Source organism: Ornithorhynchus anatinus, chromosome 14 (genome assembly GCF_004115215.2).
Source record: "Ornithorhynchus anatinus isolate Pmale09 chromosome 14, mOrnAna1.pri.v4, whole genome shotgun sequence".
Lineage (NCBI taxonomy): Eukaryota > Metazoa > Chordata > Mammalia > Monotremata > Ornithorhynchidae > Ornithorhynchus > Ornithorhynchus anatinus.
The window spans coordinates 27,380,224-27,399,493 of NC_041741.1; the positions used below are offsets into that span (position 1 = coordinate 27,380,224).

At 41.8% G+C, this 19,270-nt stretch overlaps 1 protein-coding gene across 1 annotated transcript in view; it reads right to left on the reverse strand.

Moving 5' to 3' along the window:
- Positions 1–19,270, reverse strand: part of PPFIA2 (PTPRF interacting protein alpha 2) — a 422,696-nt gene that overhangs the window by 385,078 nt on the left and 18,348 nt on the right. The window lies entirely within an intron of this gene.

Here is a 19,270-nt window from a genome sequence, read left to right on the forward strand (position 1 = left end):
AAAACAATCACTTCCCTTTCTTAGAAAATCAAGTCATCACTTGAGAATAGAGCAATCTACATAAACATGAAAAAGCTTCTAGTGGAGTGCATTATGTTTTTGCAGAAACAATATGTTTTAATGTAAATTGCAGTACAAAAGGAAGCTTTAGACGCCGTCTATCTGGAAACTGATCTCATTGCAAAAAGCCTCTGAAACACCGTGGCTCTAATTCCCCCTCTAAGGCCTCTTTCAATACACAAAATAAAGAAAGGAAATGAAAATAATTTTTCTTTGAAAATAAAAACTGAAACAAATTGCAGGTAATGTTTTCTATGCATTTTGTCAAGATAAATTCTCCACCAAAGCCCCTGTGAATAAAGGACATAAATATTCTAGTATCTCTGACTTACATTATCACTTTGTCTACCCTAAGTAATGCAACTGTCCAAGAAGATAAAAAGTAGCAGGGAGAATGTCAAGGCTCCACATTACTCTGACTGTCATTTTTTGGCTTGGATACAAATTTCACCGAATCTTGGACATATGAGCGTTGATTAAGCTGTAAAAATAAGACTAAAAGTCTTCAGCTTTAGATGTTATTCATTTCAGTATTATTTGAAATAATAATAATTGTGGTATTTAAACATTTAATATTCCAAGCACTGAATTAAGCAGTATAAAATAATCTACACAGTTCTAGCCAGTCTAAGAAGGAAGAAGAATGATATTTAATCCCCATTTTACAGATGAGGAAACTGAGGCACAGACAACGTGAACTACTGGGGGGAAGGGCTCAGGTCTACCTCAAATCTGTTTTGTTTTTTTTTATGGAATTTGTTAAGTGCTTATAATATGTGCCAGGCACTGTACTAAGTACTCAGCGTGGCTCAGTGGAAAGACCACGGGCTTGGGAATCAGAGGTCATGGGTTCGAATCCCAGAAATGCTGCTTGTCAGCTGTGTGACTATGGGCAAGTCACTTAACTTCTCTGTGCCTCAGTTGCCTCATCTGTAAAATGGGGATTAAGACTGTGAGCCCCATGTGGGACAATCTGATTCCCCTGTGTCTACCCCAGCGCTTAGAACAGTGCTCTGCACGTAGTAAGCGCTTAACAAATACCAATATTAGGGAAGCAGCGTGGCTCAGTGGAAAGAGCCCGGGCTTGGGAGTCAGAGGTCATGAGTTCGAATCCCGGCTCTGCCGCTTGTCAGCTGTGTGACTGTGGGCAAGTCAGTTAACTTCTCTGTGCCTCAGTTACCTCACCTGTAAAATGGGGATTAACTGTGAGCCTCACGTGAGACAACCCGATTACCCTGTATCTACCCCAGTGCTTAGAACAGTGCTCTGCACATAGTAAGCGCTTAACAAATACCAACATTATTATTACTGGAGTAGGTAGGACACAGTCCAGGTCCCATACGGGACTCTACAGTCTTAACCTCCATTTTACAGACAAGGTACTAAGACACAGGGAAGTTAAGTGCCTTGCCCAAGGTCACACAGCAGACAAGGGGCAGAGTCAGAATTTGAACTCAGGTCCTTCTGTCTCCCAGGCCCATGCTCTGTCCACAAGACCATGCTGCAATTCTACTGCATTGTTTGAGAGTACATGCACTTAGTATAATGTCCTGTACAGGGCATGAGTTTTAAAAAAAACACCGATTGAATTTTTTAAGTGACATACCCAAGGGGACCCAGCAGGTAAACAGCAAAATTTTCATTAGAAAACAGGCACAGGCTCTTTCCATTAGGCCACAGTGCTTCAAAAGATATGACCTAATGTCCACTTATATATGAAATACATAGTTTAAAGGTCTAGAAACTAACCAGATAACTGCCATTCCCTCTAGAGCAGAAACAAAATGTAAAAAATAGCTGTATCAACTAAACTTAAAACGAGTGGTTTATGAAAAGCATCTACATAATTCATCGAAGCTTAACCAGAAGCTACTCAAACATGAAAACTCGGGAAGTTCCACGATACACTGTGGTGGCATAATTCTTATTTCACCCATGGCTGGACAAAGAGCCGTGGGAAGGAGTCTTTGGACAGTCCTCTGGACTGTAAGGTCACTGTGGGGAGCGTAAATAAATTACAGATATGCACAAAGGTGCTGCGGATGGGGTGAATAAGGGGTACAAATCCAACAAGTCCCCAGCCAAGTTTCTTTCTGGCCTGTTCTATTAAATGAAATTAGATGGCAACCCAGGAGGCTTCTCTTCCTGTCTTCCGCCTGTTTCTTAAAGAGCAGTATCTGGTGACTCCATTATCACAAGGGCTATGCCGCAGGAGTGGGGGAAGAGGAAATGAGGGCTTAGTCAGGGAAGACCTCTTGGAGAAGAGATGCTTTGAATAAGGCTTTGAAAGGAAGGGGGAGAGAGATCACCTGATGGATACGTAGTGGGAGGGGAGTTCTAGGGCCGATGCAGAAAATGGCCGAAGGGTCAGCAGGGAGTAGATGAGATCGAGGTAAAGTGAGGAGGTTGGTTTGAAGAGGAGCCGGGTGTGGCGGCTGGGTTGGCGTAGGAGAGCGGCGAGGTAAGGTAGGAGGAGGCTAGGTGATTGAGTGTTTTGAAGCCAATGATAAAGGAGTTTCTGGCTGATAGAGAGGTGGATGGGCAACCGCTGGCGGTGCTTGAGGAATGGAAAAACGTGGAAGGAACAGCCGATGGTCAGGAAGGAAAGAAAAAGGGGGCAAGTGTTAGGACAAGGTATAAGGGGAAGGGGTTGGAGGCAAAGGTGGGGGGAGCGGATTTGAGAGGAAGTGGGAGATCTTTTGAGACACCGCTGGGAAAGATGGGAGAGTCGGAGAAAGGGCAGGAGGAGGGAGTGACTGGGGAGAAGCAGGGGAGATTTCAGGGAGATCATGACTGATGATTTCAATTTTCTCAGAAAAGTAGGCGGCTGGCTGAATGGGGGGCTTCAGTCTCAGGTTAGCCTCACTACACCTTGTCTCCCCAGCACCCCTAATCCACTGAGACTCCAGGGTAGTATTCTTGGTCATCTGGCTTTTGGATACTATGATATGCCCTAAGATTATACAATAGAAGACTGTCTAAATCCCATCTTGTTTGTCTTCTGAACACGGTCATTGATCATTTCTTCTTCAGTTCTTTTCTTTCTTCAATAGATCAATCAAATGCATTTATTGAGCACTTAACAGCATGCAGAGCACTGTTCTAAGCACTTGGGACCACATGGCACGAGATAATTCAACGTCATTTCCCTTTAATCCATTTCCCTTCTCCCACTCCCAGAGCTTCCAACGAAGAACCGTAGCAAGCAATGCCCTTTCTCCATTAATAAAATGGAATCTTCTCCAAACCCATGTGATAATGGAGTCACCAGATACTGCTCTTTAAGAAACAGGCAGAAGACAGGAAGAGAAGCCTCCTCTGTTGCCATCTAATGATTTCATTCAATAGAACAGGCCAGAAAGAAACTTGGCTGGGGACTTGTTTTTTCCGCAGTGTCCGAGTCCTGTTTGTTGGAATCAAAGCCTCGATAAATGGAATATTTTAAAGCAGTGTTCTCTTAAGGACGGAAGCTCTTACAGATTGAACCGAGCTGATCTAAGTGAAATTAAATGATGTGTTTCTGTGGAGTTCTCAAACCTGGCAGGGATCCTATCTTGATACCGTGGTTGTTCTTAGTTATATTTTACTGAAAGCCCACAGTGAGCTAGACAGACCCTAGTGATACTGAATACTCCGGTGAAGAAAATAAAAAGGGGATTGTGGTTGGAGAAGATAAAAAAGAAGAGCATATAACATGGAATGGAATATTTTTCATTGATTTTCCTTTGTAGTTAAAATAATCTTTACCAATGGAAAACAAAACTGGGGGAAAACAACTTTGCCAATAAGAAAAAAGTAAAAATCAATTAAATTTAGTTTCAATTAATATTTTACCCTTACCCACTGAACAATGTGAATTTTTCTTTTAATTTTATTTTAAATTCCATTTGCTAAGATAAATACTACGATGGCCTTCATTTTTTTTCATAAAGTCAGAGCAATTGGCTTTGGCTTTGTCTACTGTGGGCAGACAATGAAAGTTCTAAGCTCCTTGTAGGCAGGGATCATATCTGCCAACTCTACTGCTTTGTCCTCTCCCAAACACTTGGTACAGTGCTCTGCACACAGTAAGCCTTCAGTGGACAAAAACATTCAGACTCTGCCTCCCTCTTAAAAGCATTAATGGTACCCAATTTAGCAGCTAACAATAATGTGATTTGTTGCTGGCTGTTTTCCCGCAATCCAGCAAAACGGATCTGTAGACGTGACATTACGGAGGGACAGGAGGTAGCAGGGTGGCTTAATGGAAAGAGCATGGACTTGGGAATAGGAGGATGTGGGTTCTAATCCTGGCTCTGCCACTTATCGGTTAAGTGACCTGTGCAAGTCACTTAACCTTTCTTTGCCTCAGTTACCTCATCTGCAAAATGGGGATTAAGACTGTGAGCCCCATGTGGAACAATCTTGCATCTACCCCAGTTCTTAGAACAGCGCTTGGCACATGATAAGTGCTTAACAAATACCATAATTATTATTACCCATTAGTTCTTTCTCGCTCCTACTTTTTGCACTAGGAGAGAGGCAGAAAAACATGCATGTGAGCTTCGCAGCTGCATTTACATACTGGGGATACCTTTAAAAGTGCACACACATGCACACATACACAATTAGTTACCAAGGGAATTCTCTGCAAAATTCATTATTGGTTCAGGAACTTGACTATCAGCACAGTCAGTTCCCTATAGAAGATCCAAAAAATGAATGTGGCCAAACACATACAAACTGATTACCTCAACCAAAAATGCTACCTAGAAATGGCGATATTATATAAGAGCTGTTAGATTTGTGTGATAAAATAAGATTAAATACATATGTAAGAAGTTCAAATTATTTCTGTTATTCTGAATTAATCCTTCATACCTAGTATGGAACCTGTGTTTGAAGAATGACACTTTGCTTATTGTAAGTGACTGGAATAAATGAAATCATTAAGGATAATTAGAATTTTTACAGCCAACAGCCCTCAAGACTTCCATATTCATAGATTTGTCAGGGTTATTAAATTTGAAATTAAGACAAGAAAGATTTTTAAACTCTTATAATTAACCAAATTAAAGTGAAAACATTTTGAATCTTAGTGATATTTTATAAATGATATTCAGGAGCCCCATATGGAGAAGCAGAAAGGTATAAGATAGATAGGGCATCAAAAGGACCTGGGTTTTAATCCCAGCTTTGCCATTTGTGTGCTGTGTGATCTTGGGCAAGTGACCTCACTTCTCTGTGCCTCAATTCCCTCATCTGTAAAATGGAGATTAAAACTGTGAACCCCATGTGGGGCATGGACTGTGTCCAATCTGATTATCTTGTATTTACCCCAGTGCTAAGTACAGTGCCCTACACACAGTAAGTACTTAACAAATACCATTAAAATAAAATAAAAGAATATGTAATCATTAATTCTAACTTGAATCTCGATACTTTATGTGAAAAAAGATGGGCAAAAATAAAGCTATCTCTTTTCATTTTCAAGTAAATCTGTGAATTAGGGAAATAATAATAATGTTGGCATTTTTTTAACCACTTACTATGTGCAGAGCACCGTTCTAAGCGCTGGGGGAGATGCAGGGCAATCAGGTCGTCCCATGTGAGGCTCACGGTCTTCATTCCCATTTTACAGATGAGGTAACTGAGGCCCAGAGAAGTGAAGTGACTTGCCCACAGTCACACAGCTGACAGCAAAGCCGGGAGTCGAACTCATGACCTCTGACGCCGAAGCCCAGGCTCTTTCCACTGAGCCATGCTGCTTCCCTCATGCAGGGAAAGGCAGGTGTAATCCCATTTTTTAGAGAACCTTTGCTTTCTTCATCATTGGAAGTTTCAAGGACATGCAACACAATAATCAATTGTAAATAGTGAATATGGTACTTGTTAAGCACTTAGTATGAGCAGAGCAATGTACTAATAATAATAATAATAATAATGTTGGTATTTGTTAAGTGCTCACTATGTGCCGAGCACTGTTCTAAGCGCTGGGGTAGACACAGGGGAATCAGGTTGTCCCACGTGGGGCTCACAGTCTTAATCCCCATTTTACAGATGAGGTAACTGAGGCACAGAGAAGTTAAGTAACTTGCCCAAAGTCACACAGCTGACAAGTGGCCGAGCCGGGATTTGAACCCATGATCTCTGACTCCAAAGCCCATGCTCTTTCCACTGAGCCATGCTGCTTCTCTAAGCACCGGGGTGCATACATACATATCTGCACCCTTTATTTGTCCCTTCTCCCAGCCCCAGAGGATTTATGTACATACCTGTAATATATTGATTTATATTAAAGTCTATCTCCCCCTCGAGACTAAGCTCTTTGCGGGCAGGGAAAGTATCCGTTTATTGTTACACTCTCTCCCAAGTGCTTAGGACAGTGCTTTGAACGCAGTAAGCACTCAATCAGTACAGTTGAATGAACGAAGATAATCCGGGTGGACAAAATCCCTGTCCCACATGGGAATCAGTCTACATAGAAGGGCATGGGATTTAATTCCTATTTTACAGATGAGGAAACTGAGGCACAGAGAAGTTAAGTGACTTGTCCAAGGTGTCACTTGTCACCCAGCGACAAGTGGCAAAGCTAAGACTGAAACTAGGGGCCTCTGACTCAAGCTCGTTCTCTTTCCATTAGGCCATGCTGCTTTGGGCATCTCATGCAATTTCTTGTTTTAAATTCATTTATATAGAATGGGTTTTTCTTATGGTTTTGGAGAACATTTCTCCAACAATAGTATTTACAAAAGTAGAGATTACCTCTTCTGCATGAAAAGAGAATTTGCACTTAGGTGGAAGCGTTCCCCCCATAAAAGAAACAAAAGGTTGTTCACTGGTGCCCAGTTGGGTGAAAACCGAACTACACTGTAGAGTTTAACACTGGAAGGGACGGAGGGGGCTTCTTTATTACCCTGCTCATGTTGCTACTTCATTTTGAAATGGGTATTGAACAACACATGAGCCAGGAACTTTATTTTCAGTGCTATTTGTTGAGCGCTTATAAAAACCTGATGCAACACAGAGGCCGGCTTAAAGCATTTCCAGGGAGTTTGATCATTCACATTCTTCTTATGAGATTTGAATATCTATAAATTATAAATATCCATCTGGTATTCCCTGCTGCTTCACTAAGGAATCTTAAATACCATTGTCCATTACTGAAATGTGATTATATACTGCCTATTCTTTCAACTCTTTCTTCATTTAGGTATTTCGAGAAACGTCTCCATTCTACTTGGATTAGATCCAGAGGTCTACAATCTATTAAAAAAATGCCAAATTTACTTAATCATCTTTTAGTTCATTTTAGTTTTTTAAAAAAAATTGTTGAAAGATTCTGAATGATTTCTAATTGTGTAGTAGTTGCCTTGTTCATATCTTCCCATATCTTGGCTATTTGGACTGTATTTTCTGGACAGGGAGCTCTATTATTTTGAAATGTCCATATTAGTAATCTTTACAACTGCATAATATTTTAATTCTTTAAAACCTGGGACTTTAGACCTCTGTGTTTTATCTACCCAATGAGTAACAATCAAACGGTGAAGATCCAGTCTTTATATGAGTTCGTGTAAAAATAATGGCTGGTTCTATTTCTATAACTAGATTTTGATTTTCTGAAGCAACTGTGATTAGAACTTGTCTAAGCAATTAGATTTAGCTTGTGGAAGCAAACCTCCTCCCACAAACCTAAAAACAAGATAATCGGACTAAGAGCTTCAGCTTCTCTAAGGCTAATCATTTTTCTAAGAAAACGGTCCAGGTTTCACCACTCCTCAAGAACCTCCGAAGATTGTTCAACCAACTCCACATCAAGCAGAAATTCCACATCATTGACATTCAACCGTTTCATCACCTTAACCCTTCCTATCTTACCTCGGTGACATCCTTCTATAACCCAGCAAGTTCTCTTCACTTGTTAACACCAACCTACACACAGGAGCTCTATCTCGCTGCCTACCGCTCTCCCATATCATGCATCTGTTCTGGAACACTCTCCCGCTTTGTATACAACAGACGATCACTTTCCCCACCTTCAAAGCCTTATTAAAATCACATCTCCTCCAAAAGGCCTTCCCCAACTCATCTACCCTACTCCCTCTTCCTTCTACGTCACCTCCGCACTTGGATTTGTACTTTTTAATCACCCCCCACCCTCAGTTCCACAGCACTTATATATATATATATAAATATATATATATCCATCATTTATTTTATTGTCTGTCTCCCCTCTAAACTGTTAGCTCCTCGTGGCCTGCAAATCTTTTGTATTGTACTTTCCTAAGCACTTAGTACTGAGAGCTTAACGATGTACAGAGCACAATAAATGCAAATGATTAAAGGGTACACGCATGCCCCCCAAACAGGATCATATTCTCAGGATACCTGCGCTATCTGCACTGACTTGTCGACATCTCTTACCAAGACCCAGGAAGGACACAGAGATGCACCTCTACTGCTTTGCGGTCATGGCAGAAATGCTGCCATCACATAGCAACTACCCAATTTCACTTTATGTGAGCACCTAACCTCTCAAAATAGAACAGGGAGCAAGCAACACTCCTCCATCGTGAAACACCATTCAGTTGATTCTCTAAGAGCTGGGACACTCCTCCCGTACATATTGACACCAGAAAAGTATGTAACAACATTCTTTCAAAGTGACTTCACTCGAAAACTCCAATATCCAATGAGATACTGTCAGTCCTGGCAGTGGCAGAAGAGGATTCCAAAAGTCAGTCAGTTACCATGGTTTCAGCAACTGCATCACGGAGAGAAAAATCCAGAGAGCGGCAACTCTCCCGAACCATTATATTACACCAGTTCTGGTTTCAAATGGTGTTTTTTTGGAGGGTGGTGGGGAGGAGAGGTGAAAAATGATTTATTTCAGTAGGTCATTTCTAATTACCACATTCATAGCAACAATATAGGAATTAAGAGTGGATGTTGGCTCAAAAACTCTAGCTGCAAATTTAGCCCCCAAGAAGAGATTATCAATGACATTTACTGATGCTTACTCTGTGCAGAGCACTGTAATAATAATTAATAATAATTGGGATATTTGTTAAGCACTTAGTATGTGCCAAGCACTGTTCTAAGCGCTGGTTAGATACAAGGTAATCAGGTTGTTCCACGTGGGACTCACAGTCTTAATCCCCATTTAACAGATGAGGTAACTGAGGCACAAAGAAGTTAAGTGACTTGCCCAAGGTCACAAAGCAGACAAGTGGGAGAGCCGGGATTAGAACCCACACCCTCTGACTCCCAAGCCTGGACTCTTTCCACTAAGCCAGGCTGCTGCTCACTTGCTAAATCCTTGGAGCAGTACAATGCAATTTATTCAGAAGACATGTTCCCTGTCATTCAGTCATATTTATTGAGCGCAAACCACTACACTAAGTTCTTGGGACAGGACTATATAACAATAAATAGATACATTCCCTGCCCAGACACTCTTACAGTATAGAAGGGAATACAGACATTAATATGAATAATTTATAATATATAATAATAATGATATTTGTTAAGTCTTATTATGTGCCAGGCACTGTACTAAGCGCTGGGGTGGATACAAGCAAATTGAGTTTGACACAGTCCCTGTCACACCTGGGGGCTCCCAGTCTCTATCCCCACTTTATAGATGAGGTAACTGAGGCACAGAGAAGTGAAGTGACTTGCCCAAGGCCACAGAGCAGACAAGCAAGTGGTGTAGCTGGGGTTGGAACCCATGAACTTCTGACGCCCATGCTCAATCCACTATGCCATTTAAACACTTGTACATAAATGCTGTGGGGTTGGAGATGGGGCAAATATCAAATGTGCAAGGGTCACAGATCCCAGTACTCACGTGCAAATCTGCAATTTTACTGATCTGTATCCATGTCTCTCCTCCCCACCTCTAGTCTGTAAGTTCACTGTGGGCAGGGAATGTGTCTGCTGTTATACTGTACTCTCCCAAGCTCTTAGTACTATGGACTGCACACAGTAAGCGCTCAATAAATATGACTGAATGAATCCAAGTACACAGATGACACAGAAGGGAGAGGGGAAAAGAGACCTTAATCAGGGAAGGCCTCTTGGAGGAGATGTGACCTTAACAATGCCTTAAAAGTGGCGAGAGCCGTGGTCTGTCTTATACGGATGGGGATGGATTTCCTGGTTCAGAAGAGCATGTGGGAAAGGGGTTAACGGTGAGATGGATGAGTTTGGGGCACAATGAGCAAGTTGGGGCTAGAGAAGCAGTATGTGGGTTGGGCTATAGTAGGAGAGGACTGATGTGAAGTAGAAGAGGGTGAACTGATTGAGTGCTTAAAGCCAATGATATGGAGTTTTTGTTTGTTGTGGAAGTGGATGAGCAGCTACCTCATCTATTATCTAACAATTCACAACTACATTAACAAACTAGTGTGTCAGAACATCTCAGATGTTTTCATACTATGTGCGCACAGGCAGATGTGTTCTTCCTTATTCACTGTTATCAAATCTACCTGAAACTGACTCGTTGGACTACAGAAATCCTCATGCATAATTTTCTCAGTTACATTTTCTATCAAAATGTAAAGAATTTTTTCAGGGTTCTCTGTCATATCTGTCCTAAATATTTTTTAATGTATTAACCAACACCACTTTTCCCCTTGTTGATTCCCATTTTGCACTGCAGTCTCCACGGATAACATGTTATATACCTTTTCTGTTCACTGTCTCTTTTCTTTCTGGCTATTCATTTATTTGCTATTTGTCGATGTGTGATCACTCCACTGCAGCATGTCAACAAAAGGTCAGGACTCACCTTATTTTCACTGTCTCAAAGCTATACCTCTCCATCTCTCACACAATGTCTAGCTAGCACTTGTACCTCAACCAACTCAAGTTTACATTTCATTCTTCAATGCTTTCCTTTAGCTTGTCAAAGCAAATAATGGTCAATAAACCCCTAATTTTATAATAGCCACTATATTTACCTTGGTATGTTAGCTGTCTTGAGTAGTTTGAGAATCATAAATATTTAAACTATGTACATCGTAAAAAAGTAGATGCTATTTTCATTAGAAAAATCATAGTTATACCTGCAATCTCAGCATGGAAACATTTAAAATGTGGGGCTGATTCAAGTGGGGAAAATGTTGGTATTACAAAAACTCAACTGTTGATTTAGGCTCAAGGGAATGTTCTGGTTGTACTAATTTTCATCTTTCTGTTATCATATTATCAATAGTTAGGAGAAGGGTTGGGAATTAATTCAGATAAATAGTGGTCTCACTCTTTACATTGAGTCCTATTCTGTCACTGAAGGGGGGAAAAATAATTTGGTTTCAATTCTCCACAGAATGCCTAGAGAAGACAAGCACTTAGTACAGTGCTGTGCACAGAATAAGCACTCAAATACCATTGATTAAGGGAAATGTAAAATGAGTCTTCTTCCATCCCAATCTTCCTCTACATACATCTTTCGGGGTCTTCTGCAAGAAGGTCCATGAGAAAGTAAAGAGGGAAGATATGTAAGATTTTCATTCCTGCTCCATTAATACCTTTTCTTCCCCCCCTTTTTTGTGGTATTTATTAAGTGTTTATTATAGGACAGGCACTGGACTAAGCACTGGGGTAGGTTCACACTAATCAGGTTGAACGCAGTCCATATCTCACATGGGGATCATAGTCCTGAACACCCATTTTACAGTTGAGGCACAGAGAAGTTAAATGACTTGTCCAAGGTCACACAGAAGACAAGTAGTGGAGCCGAGATGAGAACCCAGGTCCTCCTGCTTCTAACGGCTCCTCAATATTTCTAGAGGAGTATGCACTTATACCCTTGGATCCTTGCCCAAAGGTCATTTGATATGTGCCCCACAGTCAGTCCCACAGCACTTATGTGGATGCCTATAAGTTATATACTACAAATTATTTACTTTAATGTCTTTTTTTCCCCCTAGCCTTTAAGGTTGCTGTGGGCAGAGAACATGCCAGCTAACTCTGTTACACTGTACTATCCCAAGTACTTAGTACAGTGCTCTGCACATACTAAACACTCAATATTATTAATTGATTTGGTGAAGCACCTGAGAAAAAGCCAAAGGGACAGCCAAACAGCAGTGATTCTGCAGTCAAAAAAATAAATGATTCTCCTCTTGAATTTTGGAAGTTGCAGATGAAGAACTTTCCTTGGCCATTCAGAATTACACTAAGTCCTTTCTTATATTTGGGAAGTGTTTACTAAATGTCAAGCACAATTCTAAGTGCTGGGGTAGCTACAAATTAAGACTATGAGCCCATTGTTGGGTAGGGATTGTCTCTATCTGTTGCCGAATTGTACTTTCCAAGCACTTAGTACAGTGCTCTGCACACAGTAGCGCTGTATAAATACGATCGAATGAATTAGATGGGACCCAATCCCTGTCCCACATGGGGCTCAAGAGGGAGAACTGAGGCACATAGGACTTAAGTGACTTGCCCGAGGCCACACAACAAGCAATTGGCAGAGCAGGGATTAGAACTCAGATCCTCTGACTCCCAGGCCCGTGCTCTTTCCTCTAAGCCATACTGCTTCTCCATGAAAACTCCTTAGAAACTCTCTGCAGGAGAATCTTCTCTTTGGTTTCCCTTTTTTTTTTATTATTTTAAATCATTACCAGTGCAATTGCAAGGTAAATTTTCTCACCTCAAACAGTACTTTTTACGAACAAAGAGAATACACCACTCAAAACAGAGAGGCATTACTCTTCCTTTTCTGAATATTTTCTTTCTCAGTTTCCTCAGGCCAACATTTCCAAAAAAGCAATTTTGGAAGGTAAGGTCGATAGCCTGAAAGTCTCATTCAGGTTTATGACTTTCTATGCAATTATCCAATGGAAAATTGCAGTGTCTCACTATGTTCACCCTTCTAGTAATTTTGAGTCAAACAACAAGCACTTTTATTTGAGAAAGGCTAAAACATTAAGATCATGATGTCAGTTTGCAAAACAAAAGCAGTAATGCTACAAATGTCTTTTGACAGCATTCAGTAAAACATTTCAAGAGGAAGGCCCAATTCACCAACTCTTCAATCAAAAATATATTCTTTAAAAATAACAATAATTGTATTTGTTAAGCACTTATTACATGCCAATCACTCTAAGCACTGGGATAGGTACAAGTTTATCAGGCTAGACACAGTCCCTGTCCCACAAGGGACTCATTCTAAATAAGAGGGAGTAGAACTGAATCCCCACTATACAGATGAGGAAACTGAGGTCCAGAAAAAGTAAATGACTTGCTCAAGGTCACACAGCAGGCAAACGGCAGACTCAGATTACATCTCAGATCCTCTGACTCCCAGTTCTGTGTTTCTCTTATTAGTTTACACTGCTTCTGCCCTACTAACCACTACTTTCTACTTTACGATCCGTTTACCCCACACAATCTCTCAAATTCCTAAAAATACAATTAAAATAAGATTACTAAACTGATCTGTGGGGTATCAATGTCACTAAAGAATTACAGGGTTGCAACAAATGCTGAAAAAGTCTGTCCATCAAACCTTCCCTTCAACTTCAACATTGCTTTTAGGTTTGCCATCCACAATATGAAGTGTCTAACTTTCTTACGGGTTTATTTCATGTTCTTAACACAATCTTAAGGCAGCTGAATGCAGATGTTAGAATAAGCTCCTCCTGGAAACTCTTCCAACTCAACAGACTTTGAACATCACCCACAGTTCTTGAAGCAGTCTTTCAAGAATTGCTACATGCCAATACCAGTGCCTACAGGCCAGCAACCAAGGAGACAAGCAAACGATAGGAAATCACCAAATACTCAGGGCCAACCGACAACGAGCCCAAAGAAAGGAGGAGGTGAATTACCTTTTTGAAAGTGCCAACCCGGATGCCTCTCTGCAGTCACTCTATGATTTTGGCTTGGCCAAACGTACAAGCAGCCACTGACAAAGGTTCTGACTCACATAATACCATGCAAATATGAAAGAGCCTCTCCAGTGCCAGTAGAGGAGCCAGTGGGAATTCAAAGAACGGGCAAAAATGAGTTGGTTAGGGCCAGGTACCAGGTTTTTAGGGAAGCAATAAGGAAGTAGAGGGAAGTACAGCCTCTAGATTGTAAACCCATTGTAGGCAGGGAATGTCGCTCTTTAGTCCTGCATTTTATTTTCCAAGTGGCTTAATACAGTGCTCTGCACACAGTGAACACTCAATCAATACAATTGAATGAAGGTAAGCAGAAAGAAATTGGGTATGGAGAATCATTGCAACCAAAGTGAATTCATTAATGAATAGAATATAGCCTGACCTAGTGGAGAGTGCAAGGGTCTGAGAGTAGGGGATTTGAGATCTAATCCCTGATCTGCCTCTTGCCTGCTGTGAGACCTTGGATAAGTCATTTTACTTGTCTATGCTTCAGTTTCCTCATCAGTATTAAGATGCTGATGAAGTCCCACCTCCTCCTACTTAGGCTGTGAGCTGCGGGTGGTAGAGGGACTGCATCTAACCTGATTATTCTGCATCTACTTCAGTTCTTGGCAGACTACAGTTCTTGATACACTTCATAAATACCATAATTATTATTAATGGTAGCATTGGAGTGGCCACTCTATGCAGAGCACTTACTAAGCAAGCTAATGGCACAGCCAGGATTCCAGCCCAGGGCCTTTGACTCTCTGGCCCATGCTTTTTTAGTGGGCGACACTGTGAAGAGTAAAAATTTATTGTAAAACAGCCAAATTGTCTCTGCTGACATTCTGACTGACTGGGAATTTATTTAATTTTTCAAGTTATACGTGCATTGGACATAGCTCCATAATTAATTTTTACCTTAAGTTGCAGAATCTTTCATATCTGCAATCTAAAGCATTTCTTCCATGAAGATTTGATTCAGAGTTCTAAGGAGGCAAGGTATATAGCAAACCAGTTTAACTGTGATTGAACTGTTCCTTTCCTCTAGATTGTAAACTCACTGTGGGCAGGAAATGTGACTACCGACTCTGTAATACTTTACTCTCTCAAGCACTTATTTCACTGCTCTGAACACAGTAAGCTCTCAATAAATGCCATTGATTGACTGAAAACTGGTAATACAGAATCATCATCATCATCAATAATTATTAAGCACTTACTACGTGTAGAACACTGTACTAAATGCTTGGGAGAGAATACAACACAACAGAGTTGGTAGACACTTTCCCTGCCCACAGAGAGCTTACAGTCTAGAGAATGTAGTGCTCTACATGGATCTTCCTCTGATTTATGCTGCAACTTTGAAATATTCACTTTTCTTCTCTTAGTACCTCCATCCAGCATCTCAGAAAACTTGAGAGTCAGTGATCATTTAAAAATATTGGTTTGATCTTCTTGAAAATGACATTATCTTCAGTAATCCCTCACTTAAGGTATTAGCAGCAGTCTACGCTGATGAGACGTTTCTGCTGAGAGCCTCAGAGATGACTGTGATCCTCAACTTCATTTCAGATTGAGACTGTCTAACCTCTCAAAGATGGTCTAATGGTGATTACACCTCCTAAAATGCGGATGAGAACCCCCCCCCCCCAATCTCTAGTGGAAGCAGCGTGGCTCAGTGGAAAGAGCCTGGGCTTCGGCATCAGAGGTCATGGGTTCGACTCCCGGCTCTGCCACTTGTCAGCTGTGTGACTGTGAGCAAGTCACTTCACTTCTGGGCCTCAATTGCCTCATCTGTAAAATGGGGATTAACTGTGAGCCTCATGTGGGACAACCTGATTACCCTGTATCTACTCCAGCACTTAGAACAGTGCTCTGCACATAGTAAGAGCTTAACAAATACCAACATTATCATTATTATTATTAGTGAACCAACTCGAACCCACTTCCATGGGGAACAGAGATTCTTGCCTCTCTCCAACAGAGGAGATATAATAATTGTGCTACTCATTAACTACTATGTGCCCAGCACTGTACTAAGTGCTGAGGTAGATGCAGGATAATCAGGTCCCACATTCATTCATTCAATAGTATTTACTGAGCGCTTACTATGTGCATAACACTGTACTAAGCACTTGGAATGTACAATTTGGCAACAGATAGAGACAATCCTTGTCCAATTACGGGCTCACAGTCTAAACGGGGTGAGACAGACAAAAACAAGACAACATAATCGCGATAGATGGACTCAAGGGGATGTACACCTCATTAACAAAATAAATAGGGTAATAAAAAAAATATACAAATGTGCAGTGCTGAGGGGAGGGGAAGGAGGAGGGGGAGAGCAGAGGGAAAGGGGACTTAGCTGAGGGGAGGTGAAGGGGGGAAAGGGGAGGAGTAGAGGGCAGAGGGGGAGCAGAGAGGGAGCAGAGGGAAAAGGGGTAGCTTAGTCTGGGAAGGCCTCTTGGAGGAGGTGAGCTCTCAGAAAGGCTTTGAAGAGGGGATGAGAGTTAGTTTGGTGGAGGTGAGGAGGGAGGGCATTCCAGGACAGAGCGAGGACGTGGGCCAGAGGTCGACGGCGGGATAGGTGTGAATGGGGGACAGTGAGGAGGTGAGCGGCAGAGGAACGAAGCGTACAGGGTGGGCAGTAGAAAGAGGGAAGGGAGGTGAGGTAGGAGGGGGCAAGGTGATGAACAGCCTTGAAGCCTAGAGTGAGGAGCTTTTGTTTCGTGTGGAGGTTGATGGGCAACCACTGGAGTCTATAAGGAGGGGAGTGACATGCCCAGAACGTTTCTGCAGGATGATCCAGGCAGCAGAATGAAGAATAGACTGGAGCGGGGAGAGACAAGAGGAAGGGATATCAGAGATAAGGCTGACACAATAATCCAGCTGGGATATTATGAAAGCTTGTACCAGTATGAGAGTCGTTTGAATGGAGAGGAAAGGGCAGATCTTGGCAATATTGTAAGGTGAGACCGGAAGGGGTTGGTGACAGATTGGATGTGTGGGGTGAATGAAAGAGCTGAGTCAAGGATGTCACCAAGGTTGTGGACTTGTGAGACGCGAAGGATGGTCGTACCGTCCACAGGGACAGGGAAGTCAGGAGAAGAGGACAGGGTTTGGGAGGGAAGGTAAGGAGCTCAGTTTTAGATATGGTGAGTTTTGGGTGGTGGGTAGACATCCAGGTGGAGATGTCTTGGAAGCAGGAGGACATATGAGCCTGAAGGGAGGAGGAGAGAACAGGGGAGGAGATGTAGATTTGGGTGTCATCTGCAGAGATGATAGTTGAAGCCGTACGAGCGAATGAGTTCACCAAGGGAGTGAGTATAGATGGAGAACAGAAGAGGGCCAAGAACTGACCCTTGAGGAACCCCTACAGTTAGTGGATGGGAGGGGGAGGAGGAGCCCGCGAAGGAGACTGAGAATGAACAGCCAGAGAGAAAAGAGGAGAACCGGGAGAGGACCGAGTCTGTGAAGCCAAGTTGAGATAAGGTGTGGAGGAGAAGGGGATGGTCGACAGTGTCAAAGGCAGCTGAGAGGTCGAGGAGGATTAGGATAGAGTAGGAGCCGTTGGATTTGGCAAGGAGGTCACGGGTGACCTTTGAGAGAGCAGTCTCCGTAGAGTGGAGGGGACGGAAGCCAGATTGGAGGGTGTCCAGGAGAGAGTTGGAGTTGAAAAGAAGCTGGAGACAAGATAGATGAGATCAAGCCACAGCGTTCGAGCTGGTGCTAGAAGAACAAAATGCGTAGGGTAGGCTGTAATAGGAAATCAGCAATGTCAGGTAGGAAGAGGTGAGCTGATTAAGTGGATTGAAGTAGATGGCAAAGAGTTCCTGTTTGATGCAGGAGTGGATAGACACCCACTGGAGGTTCTCATATTTAATTCAATCATATTTATTCAAAACTTACTCTGCTCAAAGCACTGAACGAAGCACTTGGGAGAGTACAACAGTAAGCAGACACATTCCCCGTCCGCAACAAGCTTACGAGCTGGAGGGGGAGACAGATATTAATAAATAAATTACAGCTATGTACCTAAGTGCTGTAGGGCATTGAATAGGGAAATGAATGGGTTTTTTTTTTGGGGGGGGGGGGTGCTTTTTTTTAAAAAAAGAAAATCATCCAGGCAGCAGAGTGAAGTAAGGATTGGAGTAGAAAAAGAGACAGGAAGCTGGGAGGTCAATGAGGAGAGACAGATGCTATTGTTAAGGCGGGATATGATAAGTCCTGGATCAGCATAGTAGCAGGTGGGATGGAGAGGAACGGGTGGATTTTAGCAATGTCGTCAAGGTAAAACTGATAGAATTTGATGACAGAACATATACGTGGTTTGAAGGAGAGAGATGAATTGAGGATAATGCCAAGGTTACTAGCTTGTGAGATCAATAGGACAGTGGTATTGTCTACAGTGATAGCAAAGGCAGATGGAGGACAAGGTTTGGGTGGGCAAATGAGAAGTTATGTTTTGGAAATGTTTAGTGGGGATATCCAGGTACAGAGGTCCTGTAGCCGGAGGGAAATGTGAGACTGCAGAAGAGCAAGGAGTTCAGGGATGGAGAGGTATATTTGGGAATCATCACGTAAAGATGATAGCTTGGGAGCAAATGAGTCCTCCCAGATCACCCGATATAGTTAAAGAATAGAAGGGGACCCAGAACTTTGTTTAGGACAGTGATGTCATCATCTAATGCATTATGAGATGCATCACCTCTATGACATTAATGAGCAAGGAAAGGACTACTGAAAATTCTTCCACAGTGAACATTTTTTGAAAGGCTGAATAATTTTGAAACCTAACTGCAAAGCTGAATTCAAATGAACCAGAGCCAAGTAGTCATGCGTTAAGAAGTTTTCCAATTTGGGGAGTCGAAATTCAACTTTGATTTGTTCACAAGAGAAATTCACCTAATGACTGTTACCTAGTTCACCAAACCACTAGACGATTGAGGACAATTAGCACCCTGTCCAGGGGTTACCTATTACTCAAACTGTAATGCTTCAGTTACTTTGTTTAGTCTTATACTTCAAAAAGCACTAAAATGTAACCTTCAAAATATATCAACTTTGCACTAATGTGCCTTCAGAAACTGTATATTATAAATCCAGTGAGAGATCGCAAGTTTTCTCTAAAAACATAACTAGGCACCACAACTATTCTAAGAGAGAGGTGAAGAGGGGAGGAGACACACACACACACAAAATAAATACAACTTGTATGAAAGAGAAAGGGCCACTAATAAGACTCAATGGAAACCAAGGCCAGAAAACTAGATTTAAAAAAAACAATTCTCTTCGTACAGTCTTAAAAACTTTAAATATGCCTTATATTTATTCCCATTAAGAAGATA